The 18,283-nt window shown below is 35.6% G+C and overlaps 1 protein-coding gene and 1 long non-coding RNA gene across 2 annotated transcripts in view; one reads left to right on the top strand and one right to left on the bottom strand.

Moving 5' to 3' along the window:
- Positions 1-18,283, top strand: part of LOC135087893 (serine/threonine-protein phosphatase 1 regulatory subunit 10-like) — a 34,790-nt gene that overhangs the window by 13,266 nt on the left and 3,241 nt on the right. The gene's annotated exons all lie outside the window — the stretch shown is intronic.
- On the bottom strand, positions 55-17,098 carry LOC135087894 (uncharacterized). The gene is made up of 3 exons (XR_010260928.1): positions 16,926-17,098; positions 9,831-16,890; positions 55-3,231 (listed from the first exon to the last, which is right to left on the bottom strand). It is a non-coding gene; the product is annotated as an uncharacterized LOC135087894 (long non-coding RNA).

Raw genomic sequence — 18,283 nt, 5'->3', positions numbered from 1 at the left:
TGTTACTTGCAAATAAAAACTGAATTTATTCGACATATCTCTTTCGTTCAATATTGACCTCAATCTGTTCAAAGACTGAAGCAAAGCTTAGGTCACCTGCCACTGGTGCATCTTCAATAGGATCTACTTGAAGATACTCAGCAGTGCAGTCGACACCGACCAGCGCTCCAGAACATGTCGTCGATACGTCTACGAGAGAACAATTCAAAGTCAGATTATACGTCTATACGTAAGGCCATAACTATTACCTACACATAAGGATATTTTTGCGATAAAAGTAAATAAATACTTTGTTAGGAATAATATTATCCAGTTATGATACATGAAGAGTATAATCACACGTTACAACTACCAACAGTAATAAATCTTTGTTGGTAGGTAAGGTACCGAATCAAAGGGCACCCAATTAATTCAAAAAACGGCTGTCGAAATATTTTTGTAGTAACCGATAACAATAACATTCTCAATAGAACGCGGTAGAATATCGTATTGATTATACTATATTATTATAGGGTATAGGGTACTTATAGGTCGACTCGGCTTAACTGTATCATTTTTGACACAAATTTTCCCCATTTTACTAATGCCAGATTATTGAGATTTAATTTACATGCCAGTTAATGTATTGGGCATTATGGAGGTTTTGGCTTCTAATGGTGTCAAATTTGTTTAATTTTTTTTTAAATAAAGTTGTTTTAAAGAACTTGTGTAAACACCAATATAGATAAATGTCCACAATATTAGTAAAAATAAAGTTTCAGGTTGCACTATAAACAGATAACTCCCGAAAAAATTGTTATAACATTGTAATATGAATTAGAGAAATACCTTTCTTTAGTAATAATGTATTAAAGTGAGAACAAGATTAAGAAGATACCTACCTACAAACATGCACAAAATTGAAAGCACGATAGCCGAACGGTGTGAACGTGAAGGGGTCGGACGGACTGGCCGACTACATCCGAGGAACGCTGGTTCAAGGTTCGAACCTGCTACCGCTCGACTGTTGTGGTGGTGGTGAACCCACTCGAAACACAAGCATGTTTATCATATTATCTTATTACGAGCGATTAACGGAATTCAATACTCAATAATTTATTGATTCCTTTAACTATCAGTAATTGCCATTACAAATTTACTATAGTCTGATTTTTAATTCCACGCAGAAGTGTTGCCAACATTGAAACATTCCCACTAAGAATGAAGAGCATTTTCACAAATTAAAAACTAATCCTACCTTGAATTTACGGTTTCAATTGAAAAACTAAGACTTAAAAATGTACTGATCATTTCTAAATGGTTATTTGAGTTTTTATTATCATATTTTTGAAGTTACCAAAAAATGGCTTATTCCACTATTAGTGAACTTTTTGTTCAGGCAAAAAAAATAGGGACTTTTTTTCTATTACTGGACTCCCTGGCTAATAATCCATAGGTTACAAACCTTTATTATGAAAATCCTTTTGTTAGTAAAATCTTCGCTTCATAAAATAGCCAGTTTAACAAGATGCCAATTTTATAATCCAAGTTGATGACGATAATGATGATTGATGATCAATACATATTTCCGTTTATGATAATAATTTGTTTTACTGTGTTAAAAACACGTTTTTTTCTTCTATCTAATCTCTAAAATGTACATAATAATTAGTGTACATCAAACAATAGTTCATTCTTGTAAGTTGTACTTGATGTAATTTCGTTTCATACACATTTTTTATTAATAATTTAAAGCAAAAAAGGCTTATTACATCTGAATTGTCAAAAAATGACAGCTGTCAGAATTCTGCCGAATTTAAAATCGGACTAGGTATAGGTATGTAGGTACTTATTATTCTTTAAAAAAAAACCATTTGGGATTAAAATTAAGAGTAATATAAACAAAGGTAAAGGTAAATAGTTATCATCTTTTACGGAAATGCAACCTAAGCTATACCTACAATATTTTTACTAGACTATCGGCTCATTTATCAGAAAAATGGTTACCAATTCTTTAAAACACCTATTGATATTTTGACACTTAAATTCCCAACTGCAAATGAAAAAAAGAGAACGGATCTGAACATTGGAATTTAGAAATTTTCTCCGCAAAACGATTGGTCATTCACATTTGATATGTCGCTTATGTTCTCATCTAAGTATCTATTAGGTATACCTAATTACCAAATAATAATTAGTAATTTATTTAACAATGGCAGTCTACCTAACTTGATACTTAACTATGTACACAATCTTATGTTAAAATCTTGGAATAAATAATAACATTTTCATTATCTATTTTGACATTCGAAACTTTATTTTTTAAATAGAATAGAACCTTGAATTAATTGACAACTTTAATGAATGTGATGCGCATCAGCAATTTGATTCGTTTTTAGTTATGACCGTCTATCATACGCGATAATGTAAGGTGATAAGGTCTCGTACAAATGATTCTATGCCATGTGTGCGGACTCCGGTAATGAATATGATGGCAGATTTAGGTTTCGGAATAAGTAAGTACCTACCTACTTGTAAAAGAAATGACAATAAAATACCTAAGTTTCCGGAAGAGAAAGAAAGTATTTAGTTTCCGTCCGTGAATCCTACCATACTAGTAATGCATACAAAGAATAAATATGTTTATAATTAAGTAGGTAATCTGCTACGATTTACCTACCATGGAACGCATTCAAAATAGCTTAGCATAGTCGCTTAATTATTAAATCTAAATTAATCGTAATAAACACCACCCTCAACACGATACATAGGTACACTTTATTTTATTTATATTTATTACGCTTTCTGTGAATCGAATAAAAAATCTTCCAAATGAGTTTGACTTGGAACTGATTTACAGCCAAATTTTTACTCCCTACAAATTGCCTGAGTAAGTAGGTACCTACCTACCAGAAATAGTAAAGTAGAAGTACCTACCTCTACATATAATTCATTCATGTTAACGATTACCTAGTGACAATATGGTTATTTTATCCGTTTTACACAATCGTCAGTAGGTACCTACGTACTTTAATGACATTTGAAATTCATGCTGCCCAAATGATACATCGAAAGTTGGTAATGTAATGTTGATTTCTGAAAGACAAATTAATGTTTATGAATCATATCCTAGAGCATGAAATAAAAAAACACTGCATGTAGAGCATCTATTGGAAATGAAAAGCACTGCATAATTAATTGCGTTTCCATGGTTCTCGTAACGCGCTTTCTCCCTAGATAAATGTGTGGTACCTCAGATCATAGAAAGAGAATAGATATGAAGTCGCGCGTAACTACAACGAGAACCAGTGTCCCCACATTTCCCCCACCACAGCTCCCACACACACATTCAACTGTGTAAAAACAAAGCGACTGAGAGTCTACGACAACATGTGCAACCGGCTTAAAAGTGCTGTGACTGGCCAGAAGGCGTGCCTTATGGCCAATCAATGGCCGCGTGACGTGACGCACACTTTGAAAAAAGCAATTAGAGAGAAGAAAGATAAAATGGAGTCGATAAGATATCGATACTTTAAATCCTGGGGGCAAGGCTCGAAATTGGTTTAAAAAATGCTTGTATGAAAACCTTTTTATTATTATACGTTATTATTATGTTCTTTAACGATTTTTGCATAAAGGAGTCAGCTCCATTTTGTATGGACGAAAAACTCAGAATCAATTATTGGGACTAAATGAAGTTACCTTATATTAATTTACCCCAATCAAAGCTCAATGTCGTTATCGATGGAGTATAGAAGTTATAGACTGACAAAGTTTGTATGAAAAGTCATGGGTTAAGTAGGTACTTGCGATTTTTACCAGTATTTACAATATTGGTAATATATTATTACAGTAGAATCTCGATTATCCGGACTTCGATTATCAAAAGTGAAAGTAAACAGACGACCGGGTGACGCACCGACTCGTCCTTGACGCGAACCTGCGCTACGCTCGGTTCTCGCCTGCCCGGCCGCGCTGATTCATCGCTACGCGCTCGGCGAACGAAGCAAGCTGCACAACGACGAGTTACTCTTCAACAATCTTCACTCCGCATCAATCACCAATATCAAATATGCCGAAATCTTGCTCTGCGTGTGGAAATGTCATCCAAAATCTGGAATGCATGGAATGTGTAAAATGCAAAAGGCTATACGACCTGCTCTGCCTTAATCTAACTAAAGAATCCTGGAAAAAAAATACACAAAAACAGAGAGACAGATGGATATGCCCTACTTGCACTAGTTCACAGCCCAAGGGAGACAACACACACACCCCGGTCCGCAACATAGTGGCTAACATCCCCGGAGAGCACGCAGATGGCAGAGATAATGTCAACACACTTTCAAGAGGCTCAAAAAGCGTAAAATCCACAAACCAGGGTTTGGACAGCCCTGTAAATTTAAGTGAAATCTTACTTGAAATCAAGAGGCTCAGAGAAGAAGTAAGTGGGATTCCGGCCCTACGGAGAGAGATCGGCGACTTAAGTGCCCAAGTTCTGTCCATCTCCACTACATTGAACGAGACTCTGTTCGACTACAAAAGAAAGTTGGATGACGCCAATCGCGAGATATCAAGTCTTAAATGTTTAGCGCTACAGTCCCAGAGAGATCTTGAGATACAAGAGCAAAATGCGATCAGTAATGAGATCGAACTCGTTGGCATCCCGGAGAGGAATGACGAGGGCCTTATTGACATAGTTAAAGCTACAACAAAGAAACTGGGGGTCGAACTAAACGAGTCGGACCTCTGCTATGTAACACGTGTTGGACCTAGGCCAGTCTCAAGATCAAACACCGATCGGCAAAACAAACCACGCCCTATCCTAGTCAAATTAGTGCGCCGCCTCAAGAAACACGAAATCATAACAACCTGTAAAGCACAACGGAAACTCACTACAGAGGGAATTACGGCTGGCCCAGCAACAGCAGTCTATATTAACGAGCGCCTTACACGGAGAAACCGGCAGTTATTTCGGGAAGCCAGACTTCGTGCTAAGCAACACAACTTTAAATACTGCTGGACTCGACATGGCTCCGTGTTCGTCCGACAGGCCGACAACAAGCCTGCAATACGGATTGGCCGTCTTGAAGAACTTGAAGCCAAAATTGGCCCCGCAAATGCGACCGGCGAGTCGTGTTTATAGTGACTCAATTCCTAGTGAACTCCGGTACATAAAATCGGTATTGGCATGGCAAACTTTTATTTTGTATTTAACTTCACAACACTACACTACACATAACTCAACACCACAAAACTCAATACACAACCACATAGTATACTCAAACTTAGATCAGCATTACTACTCTCTGTTACACTTTAGGCAGTTGATAGTTAAGCATATCATGTTTCTTTTCAGGACGTCAAGTGCGGACTTCCCCTTACGTAAATTTAAGTATAAATTTAATGGAAGCTCTAACGGATATAGATAATATTTTACTAACTAAATGTCTCGCACTTGACAGTCCTGAGAATTGTTTACCTTATTTAACTACAAACTTAAACCTAAAGGTCCTTACTTTGAATATTAGAAGTATCCAACATAATTTTGACGAATTTCTAGTGACTCTAAATAGACTTACTGTAGATCTTGACATAATAATGTTGACCGAGTGCTGGCTCCATGAACACTCCATCATCCCTCAAATTCCGGGCTACTGTGCGTACCGCACTAGAAATTCAATTAACAAGAGTAGTGGAATAACTGCTTATGTTAAAGATAAATGGAACCCTACTGTTGACGAACCACTCTGCGATGAATGCAATTTCCTAACCATAACTATAAATGATATCCTCATTTTGGGAGTGTACCGATCCCCATCCTTTAGCAATGTAGACAAATTTTTATACTCCTTAAACAATATTCTAGTGAATTATAAATCCATGAAAACCATAGTCGTCTTAGGCGACACAAATCTAGACTTACTTAACGATACCCCTAGCGAGAAACTAGCTGACTACACATGCCTTATGGCCGAACATCAGTTGATACCTGCAATAACCGAACCAACACGCAAAACAGCATGTCTGGACCACATTTACATTAAAAATCCAACTGGAAACGCAATTGGTCTGGTGTGCAGCAGCAACATTACAGATCACGATATTTGTATTGCCGGTCTCTCTACTGCTCATCTGTCAAAACGTCCTCCCAAAAGAACTAGACATAAAATTGATTTACAAGGACTGACCTTGGAGCTGTCTGAAGCAGACTGGTCGGATGTCTTGAATAGTGATGACGCCACGATTGCTGCAGATAGATTTTCTGACTTACTAAACGCGGCATTAGTCAATAATTGCAAACTTGTAACTATCAGACGGTCCCAAGATAACATCAAACCCTGGATCACCCCTGGATTAATGCGATGTCAAAAAACTCGTGATAAACTACACCTACAGGCAAAGCGAAATCCATCTGATCACATAATTCAAATTAGCTATAAACGTTACAGAAATTTTCTCACTGAACTATTACATAGGATCAAAACTAAGTATTATAATGAACAAATCATAAACAATAGAAATAACCTTAAAAAACTGTGGTCAAACATTAAGGATATCTGCAATATCACCAGTCATAATAACAACTCAAACGATCTAACCAAGACTAAGTCTGATCCATACGAAGCACTTAACCTAGTAAATGCGTTTTTTACATCTGTTGGTAAAAACTTGTCCGACAAAATCCTTACAAAACTCTCTGCTACTGAAACTGAACTGGCTTCTGAAGTTAAGATCCCAGATTCACCACTAGAATCTTTCTACATGTCACCGACAGATAAATATGAAGTAGACTTATTTATTCGAAAGCTGAAGGATGAGAGTGCACCTGGCTTAGACGGGTATACTCCTAAATTAATTAAACAAATACGTCATATTATATTAGAACCATTAGTTTACATCTTTAATCTCAGCATCAGCACGGGCGTATTTCCCGAGCGCTGGAAACAAGCTATAGTCTCACCCATCCACAAGGATGGAAACAAAAGCTCTCCGTCAAACTATAGGCCCATATCACTGCTCAGTATATTTGCGAAACTACTCGAAAAAGTCATCAATAAGCGCTTGGTTAAATACCTAGAGAAAAACAAACTTATTTCTAATTCTCAATTTGGATTTAGAAGGGGGGTATCTACGGAAGATGCTGTCTCTCTGCTTATTAATACAATTTCCTCTTCCTTGGACCGGAAGGAGTGCTGCATTGGGGTTTTCATAGATCTGGCGAAGGCATTCGACACAGTGTCTTCGTCGATCCTTTTGAGAAAACTGGAATGCCTCGGTATTAGAGGAGCTCCTCTCAACTGGTTCGAAAGTTACCTCACCAACCGACACCAATCCGTCAGAGTCGGTAATTATACCAGCAACGCGCTACCAGTGAGATTTGGGGTACCCCAGGGAAGCATCCTTGGCCCCACTTTATTCATAATGTACGTGAATGATCTCCTAAATATGTCCCTGGACAATGCACAAACTATATGTTACGCCGATGACACGGTGGTGCTTTTCCGGGCCTCATCTTGGGAGAGCACTCTTAAGACCACCGAAGAAGGCATGTCACATGTAGCCAACTGGATGGATCGCAACCTTTTAACCCTAAACGCATCTAAAACAAAATACTTAGCCTTTCATAAAACCAGCGCTTCGTCCCCCAACATTCTGCTAAAGCTAGTAATACATAAATGCAAACCCACAACTACAATAGCAGGTAATAGCAATACCGCGACAACTACAAATTGTAACTGTGATATTGTAGAAAGGACCAGCCAAATCAAATACCTGGGAGTGCAGATAGATGACAAACTTTCTTTCAAGAAACAAGTGTCAGCGGTGTCTGCCCGCCTTAGAAAACTTCTATACATCTTTAAATCACTTCGACGATCTGCTCCTAGAGATGTCCTAAATATGGTCTACACCTCACTTTGTCAATCCATTTTGATTTATTGTATAAGTGTATGGGGTGGGGCGATCAAATCTAGTTTTATTGAAATCGAAAGAGCTCAACGCGCTGTCCTGAAAGTCATGCTTAAGAAACCATATCGCTTCCCCACAGAGTTACTCTTCAAAGAAGCTGAAATTCTTAGCGTACGGCAATTATATGTGTGGCGGGTTACTTGTTCTCTACATAAAAAGACTCTTAACTCTCCAATTTACGAATCCCTGCTAAAACATCGCATTTTTAAAATTCCCGTACCTTCAGTCCGTTCAAAATTTGCTCAACGTTTACCTCTCTATTCCCACCCTTTCATTTACAACACTGTGGTCAAAAAATGTCCCATAAAAAATCTAACTTCACGACATGCTAAACAGGTAATTAAAACCTGGCTACTAAACCTTTCATATAAGGAAACAGAACAGATTCTTCCCAATAACATTTAATTTCTGATAATTATGCTTGCCTTACCTGTAACAACTGCGCTTACATACACTCAATCACACTCACAAATACACACTACACATCTCACTCACTAATGCACACTACACAACACTCTCACTAATACATACTACTCAACACACTCACACTTTTGTTTTTTGTTTTTTGCTTTTTTATATTTTGTTAATTTAATAACCTTTTTATTTTGTTTCAAAGTCGCTCTTATTTTAAATTATTTTAAATTCATTAGTATGAACCGGAGCTACAGTACTTAAAATAGTAATTCAAAAATTGTAAACCCACTTATAGTTATTGCGACACAGGTCTGCGAGCCTAGTGCAATAACTACTGCTGCCTTGTATTGTACCTAGCTTTTTATGAAAATAAATATTTTATTATTATTATTATTATTATTATTATCCGGATATCCGATTATCCGGACTCATTCTTCCCGGTTCTAATTACCGATTTAGGGTCTGGACCCATCAAAACGGCAAGGCGCTGCCACCGTAACACGGTACAGACGTCGTCTTGGTTCATTGTTATAAGAATTTGATTCATCCAATGGTCTAAAATGATGTATTGAAAACCCTTTCTAGTGTAAAAAGTTAATTTTTGTTTGATTTTACTTTGAAATCGATTATCCGGAACACCCCTGGTTTTAATTGATCCGGATAATCGGGATTCCACTGTATTTACTTTAATAATAATAACAGGATCACTGTAATTATTATTAACTACTATCGCGCATTAACTTTTTAATTATGGCGAAATTCGTACCGCCTATGTTTATCAAAAATAATGCCTATATTAGGCTTTCAACTAGCTCTTATAGTAATTACATAGTTGACAGTTACTAATCCCTTCTACTATTGTTATTGTTTTTGTAAAAACTTAAAAATCGCAAGCAACTCATGATTTTTTCATTCAAAATTAGAAAATAGAAAATAATAATTTACTTCTATTTATCGATATTAGGAAACCGTATTAGAACACGAACCCTGCACTATGTTACGACCGGCACATGCGGCCGTACTGTGTATTTTCACGCGTCAGTGGATATCGGAAGAAATAAAATACATTGCGCAGTAGTTACGCATGACATAAAGTGGTTGCTAACTAAATCGTCAATGTACAACGTGTTTGAATTTTTATCACCACTAATTTCGATATCGCAGTAAATGACACGGCACTGAATTCGTTCGTAAAAATGTTTAGTTTTTTTTATTTATAAGCAAAATACCAATGGATTTGCAATACTTACATGTGGTAAATGACTTCATTGTTCCTGTAGTTCTTCGTTTCACTTATGTTATTGCACGTTACGACGCATTATCCAACAATATCGGAGAACATTTCCTCAGTACGACTGAATCGCGACTAACCTGGCGTCGCGGGCGATGTTAGTTTCTGGGCATATCGCGGAGACACGCGCCACGCCCCCGTTTCACATCTATTCCCTTCTATGATCTGAGTGTGGTACACATTGAAAAATCAACAATACATCATTACTATAGTACCTTTGTGTAAAGCTCTCAAAAGTGAAAAGCACAAGGAGTGAAACATACTACGTAACTAGGTACAGTCAGCGTCAAATAGTTCGTGACATCCAAAGTGGCCAAAAAATTGTGGCAGCATAACCCTTTTGGCTACTTGGGTGTCATGAACTATTTGACGCTGATTGTACCTATCTTAAACTACAGGTCATTCTATAAACAAGAAGCTCAATGCACTCGCGGAAATTTTTTGTTGATTCACTAATATCAGTACATAAACAATGAATCAATCAATCTAAACATATCTAAGTAACTGCTGGCTTTTCATACTGGCAAGCTACGCAATACATTGTGTCCAAACAATTTTCGTCATTAGTTACAACATCATATAGCGCGTTGTGTCTATACTTTTCGTAGTATCGGTTATGAATTCTATTACATAATATCGTCTTGTTAAGCACTTTAAATATGTCTTTGTTTTGACTAAATCATTTGGACAGCATGATTTCCAAATAAGGGAAAGCATGATAATATAAAAAACGACGCGACGTAGGTAACCCATCTTAGTTTATTTGCGTAGGTTGCTGACGATTTTTCTTTTTATTCTAGTTTCTTCGCCGATCATTATCAGTGATCCTTCCAAGTTTATATAACATCCAAATGTACCATTTAAGATCAAAAGATGATTTCAATGTCTGATTTGCAATAATTAGCTGAACACCACCCGTTTGAGAATTGAGAATATTTTCCGCGAATGATCCTGATGGGTCTTCGTTCCTGAGTGGAATCGTGTGAACACATTAAAATGTCTTATGTTAGCTTTGGTAACATTGAAATTATTTTTTTAAGTTCCTACGTAATCTTTTTTTCTGACGTAACCGAATTATACAGGGTGGAAACGATAAGTGATTCACTTCGATTATTTCTAAACTAAAAGATATCGAAAAAATAGTAACCGATCCTGAAAGTGCTTCACGAGTTCTATCAAACTGTATCAATAATAGATTACAGAATAAACTGGATCTATCCATCCACTTTGATCACCTGGGTCAACTTTCATACATTTAGTATAGCTACACAATATTGAAAACTATTACAAGATATCGTAAAACTGGTTAAGTACTTATCCTAAACGAGACCTAACGAACGGTATCAATAAACGAACTGGATCTATCCAAAACCAAGCTTTCATAAATTTAGTACAAGCATAGTCATTGCACTCATCTCTTGAGAATACCTATTATAGCAAGTAAAACCAATGTTTCCCACAAATAATTTTAAATAAGAATTTAAATTTTTAACACTTCTATTATGTGGTATGGTTTATTCTGTAACCTATTGTTAATATCATTTGAAACAGCTCGTGAAGCACTTTCAGGTTCAGTTTTTCGATATCTTGTAAGTAGGTACTTATAGTTTATAAAAATTCGAGTGAGATATCGTTTTCACCCTGTACTTATAACCTACTTCATCGGAATCGTCTGTAAAATTTCTCATAAAATGTCTTAACATTTCAAAATATGTAGTCCCGTTTGTTAACCCCTTCCTCCTGCTTTAAATTGAACGTTCCAAAAACTACTTCTCTAACATGACTAACATGGACGAAACTAGACGAAATTTTTTTATCGTAACGCCGTTTATAACCCGATGACACAATGTTAAGATTAATATTACTTATTATTGTACCTATTGCATAGGTACTGCTGGTATTGGAACTTAGGGTATTATACATAAACTGTACTGATATGCCTTTTTGATTATGTATAAAATATTTTTTTAAATACTGAAGTACCTGACCTGACTGAATGCCAAATTGCCAAACTGAATACCTAACCGTTTGTTAAATAATAATTACCATTTTGATAACGAAAAAAATAAGGTGTTGGTGCCGATACTGACACCTACAAACTTAAAACTTGGCAGGTAAGTTCCTTATTGAGTGTAGACATGTCTGCCAAGAACGGATTTTATTTAACTATTTATTTAAGGAAATGAAATAATATGAAGGATATAATAGAATTTTACGAAATTTTAAAACGGATTCCACGCATACGAAGTCGCGGGCGGCCGCTTGTTGAATCACTGAGCAAGTGTTAAATATTATGATTAATTTAAAATTTTGCCGTTTTAGCGTCCTACCTACTAATATTATAAATGTCAAAGTTTGTGAGTATGGATGTTTGATACTCTTTCACTTATTTAAAAACTACTAAACGGATTTTTAGTAAACTTTACAGAAGATAATATTTTTTATACATGAGAATAGCATACCTTTAACTTAGCTTTTGCCCTCGGCTTTGTCTGCGTAAAATTTTGTCTGTCACAGAAAAAAATATAAGAGCGCCTTCCTGTTTCAAAAACTGGCATAAAAACTATCCCACGTCCTTTCCCGGGACTCAAAACTATCTCTTTACCAAATATCAAAATCGGTTCAATGGTTTAGGCGTGAATTTGTAACAGACAGACAGATAAAGTTTTTCGCATTTACTTAAATTATTTAGTAGGGATAATTCATTTAAAGATTTTCGGATACCGGTACTGCCGGTACCAACAACTTATATTTTTTTCATTAACAAAATGTTAATTATTATTTGACATTCGTTTAGGTATTTAGTTTGGCAATAAGTATGACATTCAGTAAGGTACTCCATTTTCAGTTCATCTTAAAAGTTATAAAAATATATGGCTTCTAAATACTCAATGTTTGCCAGGGAGGAATTAACAGTCCTCAAATCATTGATTAAAAATTTAGTCCTGTTGTCTCCCCTAGCCAGGGGGGACAACAGGACTGCACCATATTCTAAGATCGTCCGAAATTCAGCCAAAGGCTATAAAGTTCCCGAAGCTGAGTAAAATTAAATAACTGGTAAATATCTGCATACCTAAATTTTATAACTTATCTCAATGCTTTATATTGCTTACTGTACTCACGAACTACTTATTTATTTATAGTATAATATTTAGGTAAGTAACATTTAACATGAATTAGTGCGCGACAGTTTCGATGTTGTATAGGTAACTTAACCTCCTGCAGTTTTAAGGGTAAAATTGTAAGAATAACCTTTTCCGATCCGAATGGGGCGACTATTTACAACATTTTACAATAACGAAATACAAAAAAAAATGATTACTTTTCCATACAAATTGCATCAGTTGATCGGTCACACCAAGCCAAACCAAGGCGTGCATGCTATGGCGATCACTTCGTGTTGGTTTGGCTGAAGCTTTAGACAAGTGGCTTTTAGTATTTCGTTACCGGTCCTAAGTTTGGACTAAGTTTATTTTGTTATTTTTACTTTTTTAAATTTACCTATGTATTTGCGAACACTGATTTATTCAATAACGGTCAGCGAAAGTTAAATAATGCACGTGAATTATCAATTCATAAGGAATGACTCATGCATGTTATCAGCTTATCCTATATTAACGCCATTCATTAACATTGTAAATTAAAAAAAAATCTTATTTCGTTACCTATTAAAAAAAATATCTGTAGGTAACCATACGAATATCAAAGGTAAAGATCCCAGAATAAAACCAAACGGACGGTATTATAAAATTTATATTATATTTAAGGACAGCTAACAAGACATAGGTACACAATTAACTGTAAAAAAAATAATTGAAAACAATATGTGTTTATAGTGTAGCCTTAATTAAAAACTGCCACGACATGTGCATAGATTGCGTGGAAGCGTAGTATCGACTAAAGTCCAAAAAAAATTGAAAATTTAAGAATTAATGAAACCTACGAGTAAAATTAATGTAACCTACGACATACACAAACTAAAGTGACTAAAGAGAATCGTTGGCTATCGGAACTATTCGGTAATCTGTCCTATGATGACTATCGCACTATAAAATTGACGCCTACCTACTTACTTACCTATTTTTTTATTTTTGAATTGGCGACTGTGCCTGTGCAGACTCGAGATTAGATAAGTACTAAGATTTCCTTAGCAGAAAGTACTACCTACCTATGTAATATTAAATGTAAACATTGTTTTGCCGTTTTAGAATGGTACATTATTTTATGCTCATTCCATGTACAAATTTTAATCTTCGTCATACCACAAAGTTATACCAGTTATACACTCCGTTTTTATTTATTTTTTCTATTGAAGCTTGCATGTTTATGTATGTAAACTTTATTGCCATATAACTAATTGCTACATAAGTGGAACTTAATCTCAGAAGGCATTCACTGCCAGTTATCATTTCTTTTTAGTGCTAAATAGCACAATATGTAATTTCCTGCCTTATATCAATTATATTCACCACATCAGATACATATTTCAAAATGGCCTTAGTAATACGGTTACAAAGATGCCGAATACAGATTTTGAGGAGCCGTCGTTCGAATAACCAAACCAACGCGTGCAACGTCCTAGTAAAACAAATGGGCCCTCAGTTCAGAATCCAGATATCATAAAGCCCCAACAACCAAGTACCTATTAGTTCAATTTAACTAATAACCGGACTATTGCTACTTTACGAGAGGCACTATGCTACTTTTATAGAGGGATAGTTCACAATTTCACCCACCGATTTAGTAGGGTTAGTAGACAACAGCAAGTCATATGTACACAAATCTGTCCTGTCATCTCATGAAGCGATAACTTATGGTCTTATATTTAGTACTTTTGTAGGTACCGTATCATAATGGTGCGTCCACACTGGGCGAATGTGCTCGCGCGGCACGCTGGTCTATTTCAGTCTACCTTTGTTTTAACATACAATTTGTAGGGGCCAGCCTGGTAGGCGCGTAGAGAAGCTCCTGTGTCAGGAGGCCCCCGCTCTTCCTTAATTTACATATAATAGTTAATTAATAGATCGTTGAATACCAACTTAATGAAACTGTAACTTGTGTCGTCGACTGCGCACACTTTATTACAATATAAGACAATACTAGTTACGAAATAGGTAGATAATTACTATACTAATAATAAAAAATAAATAGCACCTAACTATGCAAGTAACTTATTACGCGCAGACGAGAGTTAAAGGAATCGTCTATGATAGCGGTTTACAAAATTATATGACCGGGAATCGAAACGGAAGCCATCGAACACGCGTCATGCTGCTGTGGGCAATCTCTGTGCTATTGTTTGTAAAACCAGTTTTTTAGTTAGTTTATCAATCCGCGGTAATGTAAACATTGTGATGTGAAAAAAAACGAACTTCGAGGTCCCCCACATTAAGACATCCTACTTATTAAAAAGTCATCGTAAAATGTAAGACGTGCACCGCACCACTCCTTTTTTCTCGCTTGTTGTTTCGCATGTTTATTTATTTCGTGTGTTGATGAATAGATTTGTTTGTTGTCCCTAATAAAATAAAATAAAAAATAAAATAGATATTTTAAATAAACTAGGATATTTTTTAAAGGATAGGAATTTTGTTACCATTGGAAACGAAGTGACGACGTTTTAGACTTTTATTTATTGATCTATTTATTTATTTTACTCCCACATCTTTCATCGCCACGATATGGTGAATTTCTTTATTAGTTCAGAAGAAAATACTCAAGTCTATCACGTAAAACCTTACTTAGTTCTAACTCTGGTTCTAATCAATGCTAGATTGCAGAATTGCTTCATGGGGCTGGGGCTGTCTCCTTAGGCACCGCACTGGCTTCCACTCGCGACTCGGTCAACTTGGTGTCCGCGTCACGGTTACGGTGACGGCCACTCGACACAAATCTTCATTTGCGCGGTATGAAAAAGACATGGCGCGTGACATGAACATCCACCGGCTGCGGACAGTTGGTGCGTTTACGCGGAGCCTTCGTCCGGCTCGGCCTCCGTGTTTCGCTCTACGTTAATCTGACTAATTAAACGGGTCTACTCGGCAGATGATGGGGTGAAGGTCGCGAACTCGTATTATCGTAGTTTCTGCAATAAATGTCTGCCTCGTCAAGGTCTAGTGTAGTAGGCTTAACCACTGTCTAAACGAATTTGTGCATGTGCAAATATGAATTTATAAGTAACTGAAAACTACTGAAAAGTAATAAAAAATTATTAGATTTTTTTTTCTGGCATTAATTATTAGTTGTCTCGAACCTAGTTTCTAAAAAATAGTAACTTGTAGTTAAAGTTGCATCTCATAAATGCTGTTTTTTTAACAACTAAGTACTTTAGTAAATGTTTAGATAAGTAAAAAACAGTTGCCTTCCTAGTGTAGATTGCTATCAAATACACTATGTAGGTATTCAAGTCGGGGGAGTAAAGGAATTGGGCATAGCTCTTATATTTCACCCCCAGCTATAAATACGAGGACAGTAATGTTCTACATTGTAACTAAGGCAAAGAATCATTTAAATGATTCTTTAGTAATTACATATATTAAATCATCTTCTTAACGTAATCATAGTCCTACTTTTAAAGATTATAAATGCGAGTAACTGTCTGTTATGCTTGCACGCCTAAACCACTGAACCGATTTTGATGAAATTTTGTATAGAGAAGTTGAGAGTCAGACATAGGATAGTTTTTATGCCGGTTTTAGATACAAGGACGCGCGCGATCAAAATTTTCTGTGACAGAAATTTATTTTGGGTAAAAACTAATTGTTATATGAGTATTTCTCAAAAAAAATGTACGTAACGAAACGGTAGTAACGAAATAGTAAGGCCATAAGGCTTGTTATACATTGGCGAAATATTGTGAATTCTCTTCATTTATTCAATTCGAAATATTTGTAAGTATGCACCCAAATACGGGGTAATATTAAGGGGTTAGAAATAAAATAAGGGAGTAATCATTCATACTATTTTAATAAAATTATTTTTGTTCCATCATGTTTATCCATTTTGAGTCGTTCTCTGTAAGCTTTTTGCCTTTCGGCATTGGTTTTTGGCGGCATTCCTAAAAAAACAAAAGAAGTAATCACATAAAAACGTAATCTAAATGATTTGATAATTTTTTGCTGGTGGCACTTCTGTAAAGCAGATAGTATCCAATCCTTTTGTTATTAACGCTCTATATTTTTTGAAATAAATTAAGAAGTGAATATTACTATGCTTAGTCAGGTAATAACAGTATACACCTCAGATCATAGATTCTATGATCTGAGGTATACACTCAGCATTATGTTGTACTTTTTCGTAACGTAACGAAATTCGTAAAAAACGTAACGAAATATTAGACAAAATGAGATCAGAAACAAGAATTTTTTTGATAAAATTTGTTACAGCAAATATAAAAGCTTACTAAATGTTCGTACCACACGTATTACAAAAAATGGTTAAATGAAGACTTACCGTTCTATATAAAATCGCTGATTTTACTGCCTGTTACGAAAAAGTAATCCCACAAAACACACACGTTTTTACTAATTTTCGCGATAGATGTTATGGCGGAGACGTCAGGCCAACAGCCATTCAGAGTGCAGCTATTGTTGTCCGTGTAAAATAAATACGGAATTGTTCAGAAACCATGGGAAAGTAGAAATAAATCGTAACTAAAGAGTAAATAACGAAATAGTAAATGAGAGCGACTCATTTTGTTTTTTTGCTTTAAATTGCCAATTCATTATGACACCCCATAGAAAATCAATTTGATACAGAAACTGCGATTACTGTAGAACGATAATACAAAGAAATTTACAATAATTTAGTTACGTATCGCATTTTATGAAACAAAAATACATGAAAAAGCTAGGGTGGCAAACAGGTTTTTGTATGAAAGGTAAAAAAGGACTATTTTTAAAATATCTAAATATTTGGTAATAAGTAGGATTATAGCTATAATTCTTCGTTATCTTAAAGATTAATATTCATCCTTCAAAATTGTGTGTGTGTTTTTTTTGTGTGATGATTTATAAATATAAAACTTTTGAACTGTTTCAAAGCACACTTTTTTTTTTAAAATGTACATTTTTTTTGAGAAATACTCATATAAATTTGACAGGAAGCGGCGTTTACGGTTTAGTGGGCACAGAACTTTGAATTAGTATTAAATGAAAATGAATTGCGTGTTTCAAGTTTCAATGTGCCTAGTTTCTACTTGGTCTCATGTTAATAAAATGCAAAGCGTGTATGGTAGGTTGTACTTACTACGACCCTAAGCTAACTAATAAGTAGTTATTATGCTCCATTTTTGTAGTTGTACAAACATGTCTATGATAGTTTAAACTCAGTTTATTCATACATATTTTAACTTATTTATAACTTTAAATGAGCACTGACCTAATTTCTATGTAGGTACAGACCACGGCAGATCAAGGTAACTGGCATCTTATGTAGTCGCGATAGGTGCTAATAATGCAACAAATCAAATTCTGACGCGCTGTCGACTGTAACTGTACCTACATAATGTTAGACAACGGAGCCAGTGGCCATGCTGCTGGCAGCAAGAAGTTAGGAATTGCTTCTATCTAAAAGACATTTCCATAAGTTTCGGCTTTCGCACGCATACCTAGGCTGTTTGTAAGCACTTTT

The sequence above is a fragment of the Ostrinia nubilalis genome, chromosome 3 (assembly GCF_963855985.1).
Source record: "Ostrinia nubilalis chromosome 3, ilOstNubi1.1, whole genome shotgun sequence".
NCBI lineage: Eukaryota > Metazoa > Arthropoda > Insecta > Lepidoptera > Crambidae > Ostrinia > Ostrinia nubilalis.
The sequence above is the reverse complement of the archived record's forward strand: the minus strand, read 5'-3'. Positions and strand labels throughout refer to the sequence as shown.